We start from the raw sequence: 18,112 nt of genomic DNA on the forward strand, positions 1-18,112 counted from the left end.
CCTTTCACTTGTACCACATGAAATGTGTTCCTACGAAGTTGATCAGCCGCTTTCAGAATCAGAATCGTTTTTATTCCCCAGGTTTGAACAGAGCAAACATTATTTTTATTTACAAAAAAAAAAATCCCATATGGTTTGCACTGTAACGTCCCCAAGAATTATGAAAAAACGACACCCATCTAGTTTTAACAAATGTGCAATAATAAACATAAACAGAAAACACTTGAAAGCGTTTCCGTTTTATTGTTCCGTTTATTTCGTTATTTTCCCTTTCACCTGTACCACATAAAGTCATTGCAGAGCTACAGCCATGTTCCCAAGAGGTTCACCAGCTGCTTTCAGCGGTGACACACGCATGGACGTTGTTCTGCCCGCTTTCATGTAGACACAAAACTCGTCAAAGCAAAAGAGCTCAGTGCAGCATTTGCAAAACATGTATATTAATAACGAAATAAACGGAATGTAAAGTAAAATGCTTTGAAGTTTTGTGTCTACATAAAAGCGGCTAGTCAACTTTGTCAACATGTGGCACAGGTAAGTGGGGGAATAATGGCCTAAAGCAAATTAGATAGCCCCGCCCACTTTTATTTATCAGACAGTTATGAAAGTGGGAATAACGAAATAAACGGAATGTAAAGTAAAACGCTTTGAAGAGTTTTTTCTACATCAAAGCAGGCAAATCACGTGTGAACGTTTTATTTTTTTTACTAACTAAACTAATAATAATGTTTTCCCTGTTCAAACCTGGGGAATAAAAACGATTCTGATTCTGAAAGTAGCTGATCAACTTTGTAGGAACACATTTTATATGGTACAGGTGAAAGGGAGACTAACAACCCAACGCAGCCGAGGCTGTAGCAGGCAGAGAAACGCAGATCTTTGTCCTGCGTGTTGATGCGTGTGTCACGATCTGGGTTTTTGTTTTATTCTTAAGGACTCTGGTTTCACTTGCCATGTTTCGGTTTCCTGTTTTATTTTGTAGTACTTTCGGTTTCTGTTTCAATCTGGTTATTTCTCGCTTCATGTTCCGGTTGTCATTAGTCGCACCTGCCCGTCATTTAGTAATCAGTCCTCAGTATTTAAGCACCAGTATTCACCCAAGCAAACCGCCAGATTGTTGAGTTTCCAAGACCACTTTCCAGTGTTCTCGTAGCTAACCTGTTGCATGATCCTGTTTGAACCTGACCGCCGATTCCTGCATACACCCTGTCTGTACCTACGCCTGGAGATCTTGGTATCGTTCCCGACCGTCTGACCATGTCTTTGCCTAGCCCTAGTTTGTACCTCTGCCGAGCTCACCTGTGTACCGAACCCTGCATGTTTACTGGACCTGATCTTGCCTGCTCCCTTTTGTGCCTTAGACTGAGCCCTCACGTGTTTGACCTGGATCGCCTGACTACGTTTTGGTCAAAAAAACACTGTTTGTTAACCATAATCCTCGTCCGCACTGTGCATTTGGGTCCTCTCTCTGCCGTTCCTGACAGAACAATCTGGCCAGACTTGGACCCACCAAGTGCCCAGCCTTCACCCAGGTCAGTTACTGTTTTTCCTTTTTCTTTTTCTCTGTTTGTTTTGATCCGTGCACGAAGCACGCACCGGAGCAATGGAATTTTGTTGCCCGAGTTTACCGGAGGATATCCGCTCCGGTCGCCACTCCCGCCCGGTGGTTCACGTCCCTGTTCCTGTCGCCGCTCCGGTGGTTCACATTCCTGTTCCTGTCGCCGCTCCGGTGGCTTCCATTCCTGTTCCTGTCGCCGCTCCGGTGGCTTCCTTTCCTGTTCCTGTCGCCGCTCCGGTGGTTCACATTCCTGTTCCTGTCGCCGCTCCGGTGGCTTCCATTCCTGTTCCTGTCGCCGCTCCGGTGGCTTCCTTTCCTGTTCCTGTCGCCGCTCCGGTGGTTCACATTCCTGTTCATGTTGCCGCTCCGGTGGCTTCCGTTCCTGTTCCTGTCACCGCTCCGGCGGTTCACGTTCATGTCGCCGCTCCGGCGGTTCACGTTCCTGTCGCCGCTCCGGCGGTTATCGTCTCCACTCCTGTCGCTGCTCCAGCAGATCCTGTTCCTGTCACCGCTCCGGCGGTTCACGTCTCCGTTCCTGCCGCTGCTCCGACGGCTCCAGCCCAAGTTCCAGACGCCGCAGTCTTGGTTCATCACACGGACCCAGTTACAGAGAGCCAGCCCGCGCCGCTTCCAGCACCTCAAACAACGGACAGTCAGAGGCGCTCCGGACCATGTCGGCGAAGGCGCGGTTCCAGAACCCAGGGTCCCGAGACCTCGGTAGTGGTGACCGAGCAGCTCTCTTCCCCGGCAGAGGACTCCCTTGGTTCCCCCACTGACTGTGATAGCAGGTATCCCAGACAGCGTCGCCCAGCGGATCCACCTCCACTGTTCCCCCCCGGTTGCGTTCCTCTTTGCCCACCTCATGAACACTGCTGATTCGGCAGCAGACCAGGGCACGAAGGAACAACTGTTTGAGGAGGCAGCTGCTCTCAACCTGCCCTGCGTGAGGCCCTGCAACTCCCAGGCCTGCAGCCAGCAGCCACACCAGATCCTGCGTCTCAGTCAGGTCAGTCTTGTCACGCTCACGTTCCCGTGCAGCCCTGTCACGCTCAGGTTCCCGTGCAGCCCTGTCACGCTCAGGTTCCCGTGCAGCCCTGTCACGCTCAGGTTCCCGTGCAGCCCTGTCACGCTCAGGCTCCCGTGCAGCCCTGTCACGCTCAGGCTCCAGTGAAGCCCTGTCACGCTCAGGCTCCAGTGCAGCCCTGTCACGCTCAGGCTCCAGTGCAGCCCTGTCACGCTCAGGCTCCAGCCCCAGTTAAGTCGTGCTCCGCTCAGGCTCCAGTGCAGCCCTGTCACGCTCAGGCTCCAGTGCAGCCCTGTCACGCTCAGGCTCCAGTGCAGCCCTGTCACGCTCAGGCTCCAGCCCCAGTTAAGTCGTGCTCCGCTCAGGCTCCAGTGCAGCCCTGTCACGCTCAGGTTCCCGTGCAGCCCTGTCACGCTCAGGTTCCCGTGCAGCCCTGTCACGCTCAGGTTCCCGTGCAGCCCTGTCACGCTCAGGCTCCCGTGCAGCCCTGTCACGCTCAGGCTCCAGTGCAGCCCTGTCACGCTCAGGCTCCAGTGCAGCCCTGTCACGCTCAGGCTCCAGCCCCAGTTAAGTCGTGCTCCGCTCAGGCTCCAGTGCAGCCCTGTCACGCTCAGGCTCCAGTGCAGCCCTGTCATGCTCAGGCTCCAGTGCAGCCCTGTCACGCTCAGGCTCCAGTGCAGCCCTGTCACGCTCAGGCTCCAGTGCAGCCCTGTCACGCTCAGGCTCCAGTCCAGACCTGTCACGTTCAGGTTCCAGTCCAGACCTGTCACGTTCAGGTTCCAGTCCGGACCTGTCACGTTCAGGTTCCAGTCCAGGTGGGCTCGTCAGCTGTAAGCAGCCCTGCCGGCTCCAGTGAGGAGTCCGTTCCAGTTCCCGTCGGCCCGCTGGAGGTCGTTCCAGTTCCCGTCGGCCCGGTGGAGGTCGTTCCAGTTCCCGTCGGCCCGGTGGAGGTCGTTCCAGTTCCCGTCGGCCCAGTGGAGGTCGTTCCAGTTCCCGTCGGCCCGGTGGAGGTCGTTCCAGTTCCCGTCGGCCCGGTGGAGGTGGTTCCAGTTCCCGTCGGCCCGGTGGAGGTCGTTCCAGTTCCCGTCGGCCCGGTAGAGGTCGTTCCAGTTCCTGTCGGCTCCCGCAAGGACGCCGTTCTAGTTTCCGTTCCTGTCGGCCCTGGAGGGGTCGTTCGTGTTCCTGTCGGCCCTGGAGGGGTCGTCCCTGCTTCAGTTCCTGCCGCCGTCCCCGCCGACCTCCAGGAGGAGTTTGCGCCAGCTGCAGCTCCTGCCGCAGTCCCCGCCGACCTCCAGGAGGAGTTCGCGCCAGCTGCAGCTCCTGCCGCAGTCCCCGCCGACCTCCAGGAGGAGTTCGCGCCAGCTGCAGCTCCTGCCGCAGTCCCCGCCGACCTCCAGGACGAGGTCGCGCCAGCTGCAGCTCCTGCCGCAGTCCCCGCCGACCTCCAGGAGGAGTTCGCGCCAGCTGCAGCTCCTGCCGCAGTCCCCGCCGACCTCCAGGAGGAGTTCGCGCCAGCTGCAGCTCCTGCCGCAGTCCCCGCCGACCTCCAGGAGGAGGTCGCCGTTCCTGCTGCAGTTCCTGGTGGTCCTGCAGATACTTTTGTTTCTGTTCCTTTGTGCGCAGTTTCGGGAGGTGCCGGAGGTTCTTGCGGCGATCCATCTGCACCGGCCACACTCGCAGAGGCAGCTCCTGGTGGTCCGACCACGTCTGCCTCAGCTCCTGGTGGCCCGGTCCTGGCCACGCTCGTCTCAGCTCCTGGTGGCCCGGTCTCGGGCATGCTCGTCTCAGCTCCTGGTGGCTCGGTCCTGGCCACGCTCGTCTCAGCTCCTGGTGGCTCGGTCCCGGCCACGCCTGCGTCGGTTCCTGGTGGCTCGGCTCTGGACGCACCTGCGTCGGTTCCTGGTGGCTCGGCTCCGGCCGCGCCTGCGTCGGTTCCTGGTGGCTCAGCTACGGCCGCGCCTGCATCGGTTCCTGGTGGTCCGGCTCCGGCCACGTCTCCATGTCTGTCCTCTCTCTCTGGTCCCTGCTTCTTCTCTGGTTCCGGCTTTGTCTCTGGTCCCGGCCACATCTCCACGTCGGTCCTCGTCTCTGGTCCCGGCCACGTCTCCACGTCTGTCCTCGTCTCTGGTTTCGGCCTCGTCCCCATGTCTGTCCGCGTCTCTGGTTCCGGCCTCGTCCCCACGTCTGTCCTCGTCTCTGGTTCGTCTGCCGGATTGGTGGCCTCGCCCTCATCACCTCCTGCCGGTTGGGTGGCGCTGCCTCCTGCGGCGACGTCCGCCTCGGCTCCGCCGTCGTCGGGGCCGCTCGCTTGGGGAACGTCCCCTCCTGCCACGACGATGGCGCGGCCTCTGCTGTCGTCATCCGCCGCGAGTCTGGGATCCCCAGAGCATCTCCGTCGGGAGGAGGTTAGACTCAGCTCCGCCCTCCCGGACCGGTGGTTATTTCACGCTTCATGTTCCGGTTGTCATTACTCGCACCTGCCCGTCATTTAGTAATCAGTCCTCAGTATTCAAGCCAGCGTTCTCGTATAGCTAACCTGTTGCATGATCCTGTTTGAACCGGACCGCCGATTCCTGCATACAACCTGTCTGTAACTACGCCTGGAGATCTTGGTATCGTTCCCGACTGTCTGACCACGTCTTTGCCTAGCCCTAGTTTGTACCTCTGCCAAACTCACCTGTGTACCGAACCCTGCATGTTTACTGGACCTGATCTTGCCTGCTCCCTTTTGTGCATTAGACTGAGCCCTCACGTTGACACGGCACCAGTTTCATTTCCTGTTTTAGTTTGATAGTTTCCGGTTTACCATGCCATCATATTCACGCTAACCTTACTTCCGGTTTCTAGTTCACGCACCTGTTTCCCATTTGTCATTACTCCCCGGACATTTAAGCACCACCTTTCACCATCCTCATTTGCCAGATCGTTGAGTCCTCTGAGTCACGTATCCAGCAATTCCTAGTTCTGAGTAATCTGTAGCCCGACCGTCTTCTGTACCTCTGACCACCGACCTCGCCTTACCCTTGCCGGCCTTGTAAGTCTCTGTCGTTTCCGAACCTCGCCTGTGATTGACCTGTCTGAAGCCCGCCGATTCACGTACCTTGATCTGAGTCTTCCCGGTTATTACCTTCTGCCTGTCTGGACCCGAGTAGACTGATCCCTGTTTTGTGTCTAAGGACTGCTGTTACCTGTGTATGACCCCGGACCGTTGTGACCTGAATTTTGGAATTAAATACCATTTTATCACATCTCCTTGTCTCACGTCTCATCGCTGTGCATGTGGGTCCGTTCATTGCCATAACCTGACAGAACGATCTGGCCAGACATGGACCCAGCCAGCGTTGAGACTCTCCGTGCTGCGCTCCTCGCTCAGGGACAGCGGCTCAGCGAGCAGGAGGAGAGAACAAACGATGCGCTGCAGAAATTAGCGGATTGTGCGCTGCGACAGGAGGAGGCGGTGGCTGGATTAACGGAGGCGGTGAGTCGGCTGGTTCAAGATCAGCCGGTAGAAAGGAAGCCCAGCCGGTCGCCGGCAGTCATCGCCGGTACGAGCGCGTCCGCTTCCGCACCCATGGCTTCCGTCCCGGCTCCCGACGCTCGGTTAGGAGCTCCCACACGTTTCTCGGGTGAGTCCGGTGATTGCCGAGCATTCATCACGCAATGTGAAATCCACCTCGAGCTGCACTCACCTGCCTTTCCCACGGAGAGATCGCGTGTGGCTTATGCCATCTCCCATCTGACGGGCGAAGCGGAGGCATGGGCTACGGCAGAATGGCAGAACGGCTCTGCTTGCGTGGCCACTTTCACCTCCTTTTCAGAAGCATTAAAACAAATTTTCCAGGAAATCATTCCGGGACGCGAAGCTGCGCAAAGGTTGGTGAATATCCGCCAGGGGAGGAGACCGACGGCCAAATATGCCATAGAGTTTCGGACGCTAGCGGCGGAAGCGGGCTGGGACGCCACCGCGCTCGGAGACGTGTTCATTCGTGGACTGTCACGCAGGGTAAAGGACTGTCTGGCTAGTCGTGAGCTTCCTAGCGCGTTGGACGACCTGATCGCGCTGGCCATACGGATCGACCGGCGACTGACAAACAGTGAACGGGAACATCACGGTGAGGAGAGAGCGAGAGAGTCTCACTACTCTCCCGTTCCAAGCCCACGGGCGTCGTGGCGAGGGCCGAATGGTCAGAGGAGTCAGGGGATCACGAGCGAAAGCCGGACCTCGGAGAACCCCTGCAGATCGGGCGCGCGCGTCTCACGGAGGAGGAGAGGTGCAGACGACGCGCCCAGCAACTATGTATGTACTGTGGACAGGGAGGACATTTCGCAGCGAGATGCCCGGTAAAAGATCAGGCTCATCGCTGAGGCGGCGGATAGCGATGAGCCGGACCATCCTCGGTGGAGCCGCCGCAAGATCATTACCTACCGTGACTCTATCCACAGATACCCGTTCCCTCCAGCAGGCGGTGCTGATTGACTCCGGAGCAGATGCCAGTCTGATAGACGCTGGGTTGGTGGAACGCATGGGCATCCATACCGCTCCTCTAGCGGCACCAGTGGAGACGGAGGCATTGGACGGCCGCCGATTATGGAGGGTCACACACCACACTACGCCGGTTTCCATGTTATTTGCTGACGGTCACGCTGAAAGGATTACGTTTTTAGTGGTAGAGTCCTGCTATCATCCTGTGGTTTTAGGGCACACTTGGATGAGGAGGCACAACCCCATCCTGGACTGGAGAAGCGGAGAGGTGCGGGAATGGTGTGAGGAGTGTCGGTCATCCTGTTTCCAGCCCACACACGAGCCAGAGGATCCACAGGCGAAGATGGAGCTGGAGGGTGGAGAGGAGATTGACCTTCAGAACGTCCCGGAGTGTTACCATGATCTACAACCAGTCTTCAGCAAGGTCAGAGCCACATCCCTACCACCACACAGGAAGCACGACTGTGCAATTAATCTAAGACCCGGCACGGCGCCACCCAAGGGGAGGTTGTTCCACCTGTCCCCAAAGGAACGAACGGCCATGAAGGAATATTTAGACGCATCATTAGCCTCAGGCATCATACGGCCTTCATCGTCACCTGCAGGAGCAGGCTTCTTCTTCGTAGGTAAGAAAGATGGTTCACTGAGGCCGTGCATCGATTACCGAGGCCTTAATGACATCACGATACGGGACTCCTATCCCTTACCTCTGCTATCCTCGGCGTTCGAGCTGCTCTCCGGAGCCACATGCTTCACAAAGTTGGACCTCCGCAATGCGTACCATCTGGTGCGCATCCGCGAGGGTGATGAGTGGAAGACGGCCTTTAACACGCCCAACGGGCACTTCGAGTATTTGGTCATGCCGTTCGGACTCACCAATGCCCCGGCCGTGTTCCAAGCTTTCGTTAATGACATTCTCCCGTCCCATGATCAATGATTTCGTGTTTGTCTATTTGGATGACATTCTCATCTTTTCGCGCTCCAAGGAGGAGCACGTCTCTCATGTTCGGCAGGTGCTCAAAAGACTGTGGGAGCACAGACTGTTTGTAAAGGCAGAAAAATGTGAATTTCATGTGGATACGGTGGCTTTCCTCGGGTTTATCGTGTCTAAGGGTCGGATCCAGATGGATCCGGGAAAGACTCAAGCAGTGGAAAACTGGCCAGTTCCCCAGTGTCGCAGAGATGTCCAGCGATTTCTGGGTTTCGCTAACTTCTATCGTAAATTCATAAGACGTTTTAGTACCATAGCAGCACCACTACACAAACTAACCTCTGGTAAATCTCCCTTCCAATGGAACCCAGATGCAGACGCCGCCTTCCGGCGACTGAAGGAGAGTTTTGTCTCAGCCCCAGTGCTACGGATGCCGGATCCGGCAGGTCAGTTCGTGGTGGAGGTGGACGCCTCCAACACCGGCGTGGGGGCAGTTCTTTCGCAGCGAGACCCGACCGGAGGTAGACTTCATCCATGTGCTTTCATGTCAAGAAAGCTGTCACCGGCCGAGCGCAATTACGGCATTGGGGACCGGGAGTTGCTGGCCATTAAGGTGGCCTTAGAAGAATGGAGACGTTGGCTGGAGGGGGCAGAACAGCCGTTCTTGGTTTACACGGATCATAAAAACCTGGAGTACCTGAAGTCGGCTCGACGGTTAAATTCACGCCAGGCGCGGTGGGCCCTGTTCTTCAGTAGGTTCAATTTTCATCTGTCTTACAGACCTGGATCCCGGAACACCAAACCCGACGTCCTGTCCAGACTCCATGACGCCCCGGAGGAACCCACAGAACCCGAGACTATTCTGCCGGCGGAGTGTCTGGTAGGAGCAGTCTCCTGGCCGGTGAGACACGTAAAGGAGGCGGTGCGGGACCTCCCCGTTCCTCCAGCCTGTCCTCCGAACCGGCTATTCGTGCCACCAGACCTTCGGGGTGAGGTAATTCAGTGGGCTCACGCCTCCTCGATCAGTGGTCATCCCGGCGCCCAGAGAACAGCGTTCCGAGTAGGGGCTAGGTTCTGGTGGCCTTCCATGAGGCGAGACGTACGGGAGTACGTTGCTGCCTGCCCCATCTGCGCCATGAACAAGTCGTCTCGCCAACCCCCAGCTGGTTTGCTCCACCCGCTGTCGTTCCGAGTAGACCATGGTCACACCTGGCCTTGGATTTCGTAACCGGTCTGCCACCTTCGCAAGGAAAGACGGTGGTCATGACGGTGGTAGATCGGTTCTCCAGATTGGCCCACTTCATTCCACTACCCAAGCTTCCGTCAGCACGACAAACAGCTCAGGTCATGTTGGACAATGTTTTCAGACTCCACAGTTTTCCCAGGGATATCGTTTCCGATCGAGGGCCCCAGTTTGTCTCCCGCTTCTGGAGGGAGTTCTGCTCCCTCGTGGGGGCGGAGGTCAGCTTATCCTCAGGTTATCATCCGGAGTCCAACGGGCAGACGGAGAGAACCAATCAACAGCTGGAGGTGGGCCTGCGCCTTCTAGCCTCCAGAAGTCCGGGATCGTGGTCCCAGAAGCTGATCTGGGTGGAGTTTGCACACAACACCTTACCCTGCTCCTCCACTGGTCTAACCCCATTTCAGTGTGCATATGGTTTTCAGCCGCCACTGTTTCCAGACCTGGAGAAGGAGGTCCACGTTCCTTCGGCCCACGCCTTGGTTCGGCGGTGTCGGCAGACATGGTTGCGAGCCAGGAGGACCATGTTGTCGGCACAGGCTCGCTACAAGACGGCGGCGGACCGCAAAAGAACTCAAGGGCCGACCTATGAGGTCGGGGACCAGGTCTGGCTCTCAACTCGGGACCTACGGCTACAGGGGCAGTCGCGTAAGTTGGCACCTAAGTACAATGGACCGTATACCATAGCCCGGATTATTAACCCTGTATCGGTGAGACTGTCTCTGCCCAGAAGCCTGAGAATACACCCTACCTTCCACGTGGGCCGCCTCAAGCCGTTCCGGTCATGCCCCTTGGCTCCCCCACACCAACCACCTCCACCGCCTCGGAGGAGGGGGCTCCAGCGTACACGGTTCAGGAACTCCTGGACTGTAGACGACGGGGACGGGGTCTCCAGTATCTGGTGGATTGGGAGGGATACGGACCAGATGAACGCTCCTGGGTCCCCTCCCGGGACATCCTGGACAAGTCCCTCATCAGGGACTTCCATGCAGCGCACCCCGAGGCTCCAGCCCCGGGGAGGGCGTCACGTCTCGACCCGGTCGTTCCGGTCCCTCCTCCTGAGTCCTCCCTCCGCCCGCCCTGGTCGGCGGGGGAGCCCGGCTGGGCGTCGTGGTAGACGCCGTGGGGGGGGGATACTGACACGGCACCAGTTTCATTTCCTGTTTTAGTTTGATAGTTTCCGGTTTACCATGCCATCATATTCACGCTAACCTTACTTCCGGTTTCTAGTTCACGCACCTGTTTCCCATTCGTCATTACTCCCCGGACATTTAAGCACCACCTGTCACCATCGTCATTTGCCAGATCGTTGAGTCCTCTGAGTCACGTATCCAGCAATTCCTAGTTCTGAGTAATCTGTAGCCCGACCGTCTTCTGTACCTCTGACCACCGACCTCGCCTTACCCTTGCCGGCCTTGTAAGTCTCTGTCGTTTCCGAACCTCGCCTGTGATTGACCTGTCTGAAGCCCGCTGATTCACGTACCTTGATCTGAGTCTTCCCGGTTATTACCTTCTGCCTGTCTGGACCCGAGTAGGCTGATCCCTGTTTTGTGTCTAAGGACTACTGTTACCTGTGTATGACCCCGGACCGTTGTGACCTGAATTTTGGAATTAAATACCATTTTATCGCATCTCCTTGTCTCACGTCTCATCGCTGTGCATGTGGGTCCGTTCATTGCCATAACCTGACACACGTGTTTGACCTGGATCGCCTGACTATGTTTTGGTCAATAAAACACTGTTTGTTAACCATAATCCTCGTCCGCACTGTGCATTTGGGTCCTCTCTCTGCCGTTCCTGACAGCGTGTTTCCCCATACCCCCATGGTCGCCTACTTTCATTCACCAGACAGACATGAAAGAGGAAATAACGAAATAAACAGCTGGTTAACTTTGTAGGAACATGGCTGTAGCTCTGCAATGACTTTATGTGGTACAGGTGAAAGGAGTAATAACGAGATAAATGAAATATAAAACGGAAATGCTTTCAAGCGTTTTCTGTTCATATTTTTTATTGCACATTTGTTAAAACTTGATGGGTGTACTATCATCTTTTCTGTTTGGTGACATTACAGTGCAAACAATGTTTGAACTAGTTTTTTTTTTTGTAAATAAACAAAGCTTCGCCACATTTGAGAAGGATCTGAAACTGTCTTGTTGTATTGTTAATGTCGCTTATTGCTTCCTTCGGTGAGACCGCAACAATGGATGTCGTCCTTTCACGTTGTAAATCCAAGCACATAGCGGTGGAACATTGTAACTGTGGATGTCACTCATAGACTCATAGGAACTGTTCAGCCTTGCAGGTGTAGTATATTTATGTAGGTAGTGAACAATCTGTTCTGGTCAGGTTAAGATGCAGTGACTGTTCCTCAACCCTTGCAGTTTGGCAGGGTCGTTGTCTGGGGAGCATCTGGGATAGACTCCAGGAAACAGACATTTACATTTACTTTTAGCAGTAAAATTGATCATTGCTTATGAGAGAAGTACAGAGAGTAGATGGGTTCGTGTGGGGTGGGGTGAAAGAGTTTGCGTAAACTGGGTTCGCAGAATCTGGGTTCGCAGAATCTGTTGTTGTTAACAATGTTTATCCGAGCTGTTCCTAAGGAAATATTCAAAATGTCACGCCGACCTGGGAAAGGAACTGGGAGGTTGATGGTGGGCCAGATGCAGCTGGAGCTGGACAGATAACACGGCCCAGCGCCAGGACTTTCCAAGTAGCCGAGAAAAACATCTACACGTCCTTATTTGGACATGTGGAAAGATTTTAGGTGGTGGTTAAAAGCAGGCCTTCACAAGCTGGGGTTTTCAGAGCGCTTCGCAGAGGGTCCGCTGGTAGCACACAGCGGACCTTTTCCGACCTCTCGGTTCTCTCTGCAGAGGAACAAGCAGGTGAATTCGGTCTCTGCCTCTCTTGTTATTACTCTTTTGTAATCATTATCTGATTGATTTAATTTGTCATGTATAATAAATTTGTATGCTATTGATTTAAACTTCAAAGTTGAGTTCTTGTGAAATCTCTGTCGTGGTCGAAGAGAAGAGAAAATACACGACACAGGCAGGAGCAGGGTCAGCAAGTCCATGCGACTCACTACCTAGAGTGCGTCTTTACCTAACAAAAGCAGCTGTTCACAGATGATTCAGGGTCTCACTTGGCCGAGCAGATCATTTGACCACCTTGTAGTTGGAATGGATATATTTAGAAAACCAAGTAGTCCTAGTGTTAGCATACTTTAAGTTACAGTCAGAGTTTCTTATATACAGCAGTATGTGTTTTTTGGTAGATTTTTACCTTTTCCATTAGTGTGTATTTGGTGAGGTAGAGTGCATGATGTCACAGCTAGTGTGAGGACATGTTTTTTTCCTCTTTAACTTGTCACAACAGCTACAGTTTTCTCTCTATCAATATAATGTTTCACTTGTTCGTAGTCATCTTCTTTCTAATGATGTGTCTGGTTAAGGCCTTAGACCTATATTTTAGTCTGTAGCTGCTTTAAAGCTCAGAGAATTCCAGAAATTTTACGATAAACGCTTATTCACTTATCTGTGAGACCATTTCAAAGAAATAAGAAGTACGACATTTTGAAATCGCGACTGTTGCCACAATCTTCAAACACAAAACTCACACCAGTTGCTCATTAAAGCCTTGGCATTCATAAAGTAAAGTTTTTTTTGGTTTAGCAGGGGTGCAACTTTGTTTTCATAGAGTAGAATGAGCCTGATTTTCACGCCTTTCATCTCCGTGACAACGGCGCAGCTGCAGCTTTGACTGACAGGTCACACTCATGATGCTCACTGTAGCAGCTCTCTATGCATATTACTGATTAGTTCATTACAATGTTTGCTTGATCGTAATTAATCAGATACATCCTCATCATGAATCATTTCAAAATAAAAGCACCAATCCATTTTTTTGCTTTAATATCACTATTTTAGCTTTTTAATGGGTAATTGTGACTAGTCAATGAGACTATTTTACAGTTTAGCTATTAAGCATACACCCATCCTCCAAATCCTTTCAAAATAAAGGCACCAATTATGTCAGATTTTGGTTTTATTTCCAGTTTTATTTTGAAAGGTCTGAGTTTTCATCCATGTTGTCATGTTCTAGTTCCTGTTTCCTGTTTTATTTTTGTTTCTCCCAGATCACAGCTGTTTCCTGTCACTCCCGGTTAGCCATGCACACCTGTCAATATTTTAGCAATCAGTCTTCTGTATTTAGCCACCAGTACTTACCATAGCCAATTGCCAGATTGTTGAGTTTCAGTACCACTTTCCAGCGTTCCCTATAGAGTCACCTTGTGCAAGATCACGTTTGTTTTCTGACCGCCGATTCCTGCCTGTCCCTTGACTGTACCTTCGCCTGGATCTATTTGGCTCTATCGTGTATGACCTGGACTGTTTGTGACAACGATTACTGTAATAAACCCTGATTTTCTCACCACCTACCTCGTGTTCTGGCACTGTGCATTTGGGTCCGCTCTCCGCCGCATCCTGACAGAACAATCTGGCCAGACTTGGACCCAGCCAGTGCCCAGCCTTCACCCAGGTCAGTGACCATTTTTGTTTATCTTTTTTCTGTCTGTTCGGCTCTGTGCACGAACCTTTCACTGGAGTAATGGAATTATTTTGCCCGAGTTTACCAGAGGATATCCGTGGGGACCTCGAAAGGCTGGCCAGAGAATACGTGGAAGTGTCCAGTCTTTCTGCCCGGCTCTGCATAGTCAAACTAGGCATCGAAATACTAGAGGACGAGTTTTGGTGGCGTGAGTACCCCGGAGTGCAGGCGTTCTTTGGCAGACACCGGCTAATGCGGAGGGACTTGGCACACACCCTCCGCGCATCGTCTGTTCGTGTCTCCGCCGCTGTTACTGCTGCCGCTGCGGCGGTTCAAGCTCTCGTTCCTGTCGCCGCTCCGGCGGTTCAGGCCCCCGTTCCTGTTTCCGTTTTGTCTGCCCCAGCCCGAGCACCGGACGCCGCCGTCTCTGTTCGCCACTCGGACCCAGCCACGGAAACCCAACCCGCGCTTCAACCGACAGTCAGTTGTAGGCGTCCATTTGCCTGGATGTGGCGTTTGTAAAGGACTTTGAGCATTTTGGGACTTACACAAAAGGTGGCCATTTCGGCCTTAAACACAATGTCCTTTTTGTGTATTTCGCGCACCCTTTAAACAGCACAAACAGAGATAAGCCGAAATCATTACTTTTAATGTGTCACCGACTTTAGGCATGAACTGTGAACAAAGCAAAAGCACCACCGTAACTGAAAACAGAAAATTCTCACAGGTAATAGCGTATGTTGTCTAAAAACAATGAAATTATAGGGTTTAAAAATAATTGAACAATCTAGGTGAAATGTCAAATACATAAAACAGAAGTAAGACAAAACATAAATCATTAATTTCAGACCATACATCATAAATCATATCATAACTGCATAGAATAAGGAAGAGAAAACATTTTTCCCATAACACTGTGCAGTAGAATGTGGACCTGAGCAAAACAGCGCCCTCTGGCAGGGTTGAGGAGAAACATAAAAGCTTTCAGCATCTGGGATTCCCAGGCAGTCTCTTATCTAAGTACTAACTAGGCCCGACCCAAAAGATCAGGCATTCCACAGTAGACATCACTGTCCAATATAGTTAAATATAGCTGTCCAATATAGTTCCTGACCTACTTCGAGGTCAGGAACAATACAGCTGTTTTCTCCTGTCCCATAATACAAAGGAGAATCCTTGTCTTCCTTCCTGTGTGATTCAATCTATCCATGAGGCTGACTGTACAGAAGGATGCTGAACTCCCTGGATCCAAGAAGGCGTACGTCTCCACAATCAGCTGACCCTTCTTCGATTTCACCTTAACTGGTACAATGGCAAGTTTACAATCCTGGACACCGGCCCCAGTAAGACCACTTGTCTGGACAGCGGCAGGATCACCCCCCAGTCTTAGTGACAGCTTTAACGTCATCCTTCTCCTTACGAAAAATATGAAGAATACTTGGATGTCTAGAACCACAGATTTCACAGGAGACTTTGTTTACATTGCTTACTGATGTGCCCAGCACACAAGCAGCCAAACTTTCCTTCTCTTGAAGAAGGAAAAGTTTGTCGTTGTGTGGTGCCTTGCCAGGCTGATCACGTTGCTCCAGTGCATGTCCACCTTCACAAAACAAACATAAATCCATGAGACCATCATATGGCTCTGGCCAAATCTTCCTCTCCACAGCAGTAACAGTTGTACCAAAGCTGCTTCCTTTAACCTTTGGACGAGAAAAATATTTTTTTGCTGTCACAGTCCTTAACTGCAGTTGCTGGGTTATCACAAAGACTTCCATAGATAGGTTCTGTAGCAATCTTAACCTGACGTTCAAGAAATATGACAGCATCACCGCTCTGCGGTGCTGTTTCTCCTGAATGTCACATGCCACTGTTCGCCACTTATCCTTCATCTTTTATGGAAGCCTTTTTATCACAGCAAGCATATTGACCAGAGTGTTCAACTCAGAAAGTCCATGAACCTCTTCCATCGCGTTACACCATCCACGCAGAAAAAGACAATATGCCTGAAGAGCTCTTCCATCTTCAGACCTAATTGATGGCCACGTATGTACCTTGTCCAAATAAGCAGCTGCAATCTTGTGTTCGTTTCCAAAATGCTCATACAAAAGCGTTTTTGCCCTTGCATATCCAACACCTTCAGCCATATGCTGACAGCTCTTAACAAGTTCATAAGGCTGCCCCCTGGTGTACTGTACAAGATAGTGCAGGCAATCATCTGCATCTCTGGTTTTTGCTTCTATCACCTGCTTAAATGAACGCATAAAGGCACGGAAATGCAAAGGGTTAACATCAAAAATTTGGATTTCCCTCTTTGGCAGTGAGGAAAGGCTCTGCTGCTGGATCAACATACTAGTTAGTTCGTTCTGTTTCCCCAAAATGGACAGCAAGTGTGAGTTCTCATTAATAGTTAGTCATCTTGTTGCGTTTCTATCTTGAGCTGTGTTTTCTCGGCAGTAACCTTTCCCTTTGTGTTGACATTAAATTGCTGTGGCACGCAGGCCTCTGCATCAACATTAAAAATTCCAAGGGGTTTGTCCCCTGCTTTAAAATACGACTCTATTCCGTTCGACTTTCGTGAGACAGTGGTCCGTACAGTGGATCCAGCCCTCAACACGTTCACTTTAGCAGCGGCTGCAGCTATATCAGCTTCAAGCTGAAGTTGCTCCTTCCTCCTTCTTAATATCTCTTCCTGCTGCTCCAGAGTATGTTTTTCTTTAAGCATCTGTTGACGTGCCAACAAGGCAGCCATCTCAGCGTCTGCTCTGAGCCTTACGGATGAAGTTGATGAAGTAGTTGAGCTTGACTTACTACCTGTATTGGATATGCTATCTGAGGGCAAAACATCATCCTGGATATCATGCTGTAAATTCTGATGCAGTGAGTTGCTCTGTGATTGACCTGTGTCTTTAGTCAACTGTACGGGCCGATTTGAAAGTTTATCAAGTTCAGAGAGCCATATTTCAACATCCTCAATAAACCCTCTGTTGTATTTAGCGATGCTCACAAACCATGCATTTTGCTTATCTCTCTCATCACATGGAATTAAAGACAGCAGAGAATCATGCAAAGCGTCTGCAATATCGTGTAAATCTTTTAGTTCATCAAGCTTTAATCTAACCCGTGGAGCGTTTATATCGTCTTTCATTCGTTTTTTAAGAGATGCAATCACACCTTTCATTTTACTCACATATCTTTTCCGTTTTCCTTGGATGGTCTCGATTTTATTTGCAAGCGCTCTCTTTGTGAGAACAATTGATCTTTTTTCTCTTTCATGTTTCCCGGCATCCAAACAGGCTTGTAATCCACTCATCGTATCCAAGCGACAAACATCGACCAAAGTTCTGAATATATCACCAGTTGATCTCGGCAATAATTCCCCATGTTCACTGTAATCCCACTCCAGCTCCTGTCGTAATCCTGGTTCGCGTCCTCTCGTAGAGTGACTTCATTCGCCGCTTACCTGCATCCACTGACTATTAAAGATCCAAGTCGAACAACAACTACCTGTTTTCGTTGACAATGATGGCGACTCTCCCAGGCTTCGATATTTCCAGAGTCGCCAAGCGGCTGAATGAGGAAGGCTTGTCCGAAGCGCTCCTTACAAATAATGACGGACTCGGGTTCAATATATTTGTATTCCGTTTATTCCTTAAAGGTTTAATAACTACATCCAAATATATCATTCAGTAGTCCCCAGAATATCGTATTGTATAGGTATAGTACAGCGGTCAACGAAAATAGGCCTTCCCCCATCACCCATTTACTGCAAACTAGCAAAAACCCAAATTGCAGGTGATGCACCTTAAGTCATTACCACGATCTGTACCATGTGACCTTGTAACAATTTATGAAGAGAAAACTTTTTTCCCATAACACTGTACGGTACAATGTGGACCTGAAAATCATACCCTGAAACAGCACCCTCTGGCAGGGTTGAGAAGAAATGTAAAAGCTTACAGCACTTGGGATTTCCAGGCGGTCCCGCATCTACGTACTAACCAGGCCCGACCCTGCTTAGCTTTCCAGATCAGACGAGATTGGGCGTGCTCAGGGTGGTATGGCCGTAAGCGAGAGCAAAGCGTGACAGGAGCTCTTTTGAACTTGGCAAGCCACACCGTTGCATCCCTTTGCCTGGATGTGGCGTTTGTAAAGTACTTAGAACATTTTGGGACGTACAAAGAAAGTTGCCATTTTGGGCTTAAACACAATGTCCTTTTTGTGTATTTCTCTCTCCCTTTAAACAGCACAAACATAAACAAGCAGAAATCATTACTTGTAATGTAAGGAAGAATAAGAATAAGAAAACCTTTAATAGTCCC

General features: G+C 51.6%; 1 pseudogene; it reads right to left on the bottom strand.

The window, feature by feature from the left end:
• Positions 1-17,743: 17,743 nt before the first annotated feature.
• Positions 17,744-17,862, bottom strand: LOC114852837 (5S ribosomal RNA; annotated as a pseudogene).
• Between the last annotated feature and the right edge of the window lie 250 nt (positions 17,863-18,112).

This window comes from Betta splendens, chromosome 3, assembly GCF_900634795.4.
Source record: "Betta splendens chromosome 3, fBetSpl5.4, whole genome shotgun sequence".
NCBI lineage: Eukaryota > Metazoa > Chordata > Actinopteri > Anabantiformes > Osphronemidae > Betta > Betta splendens.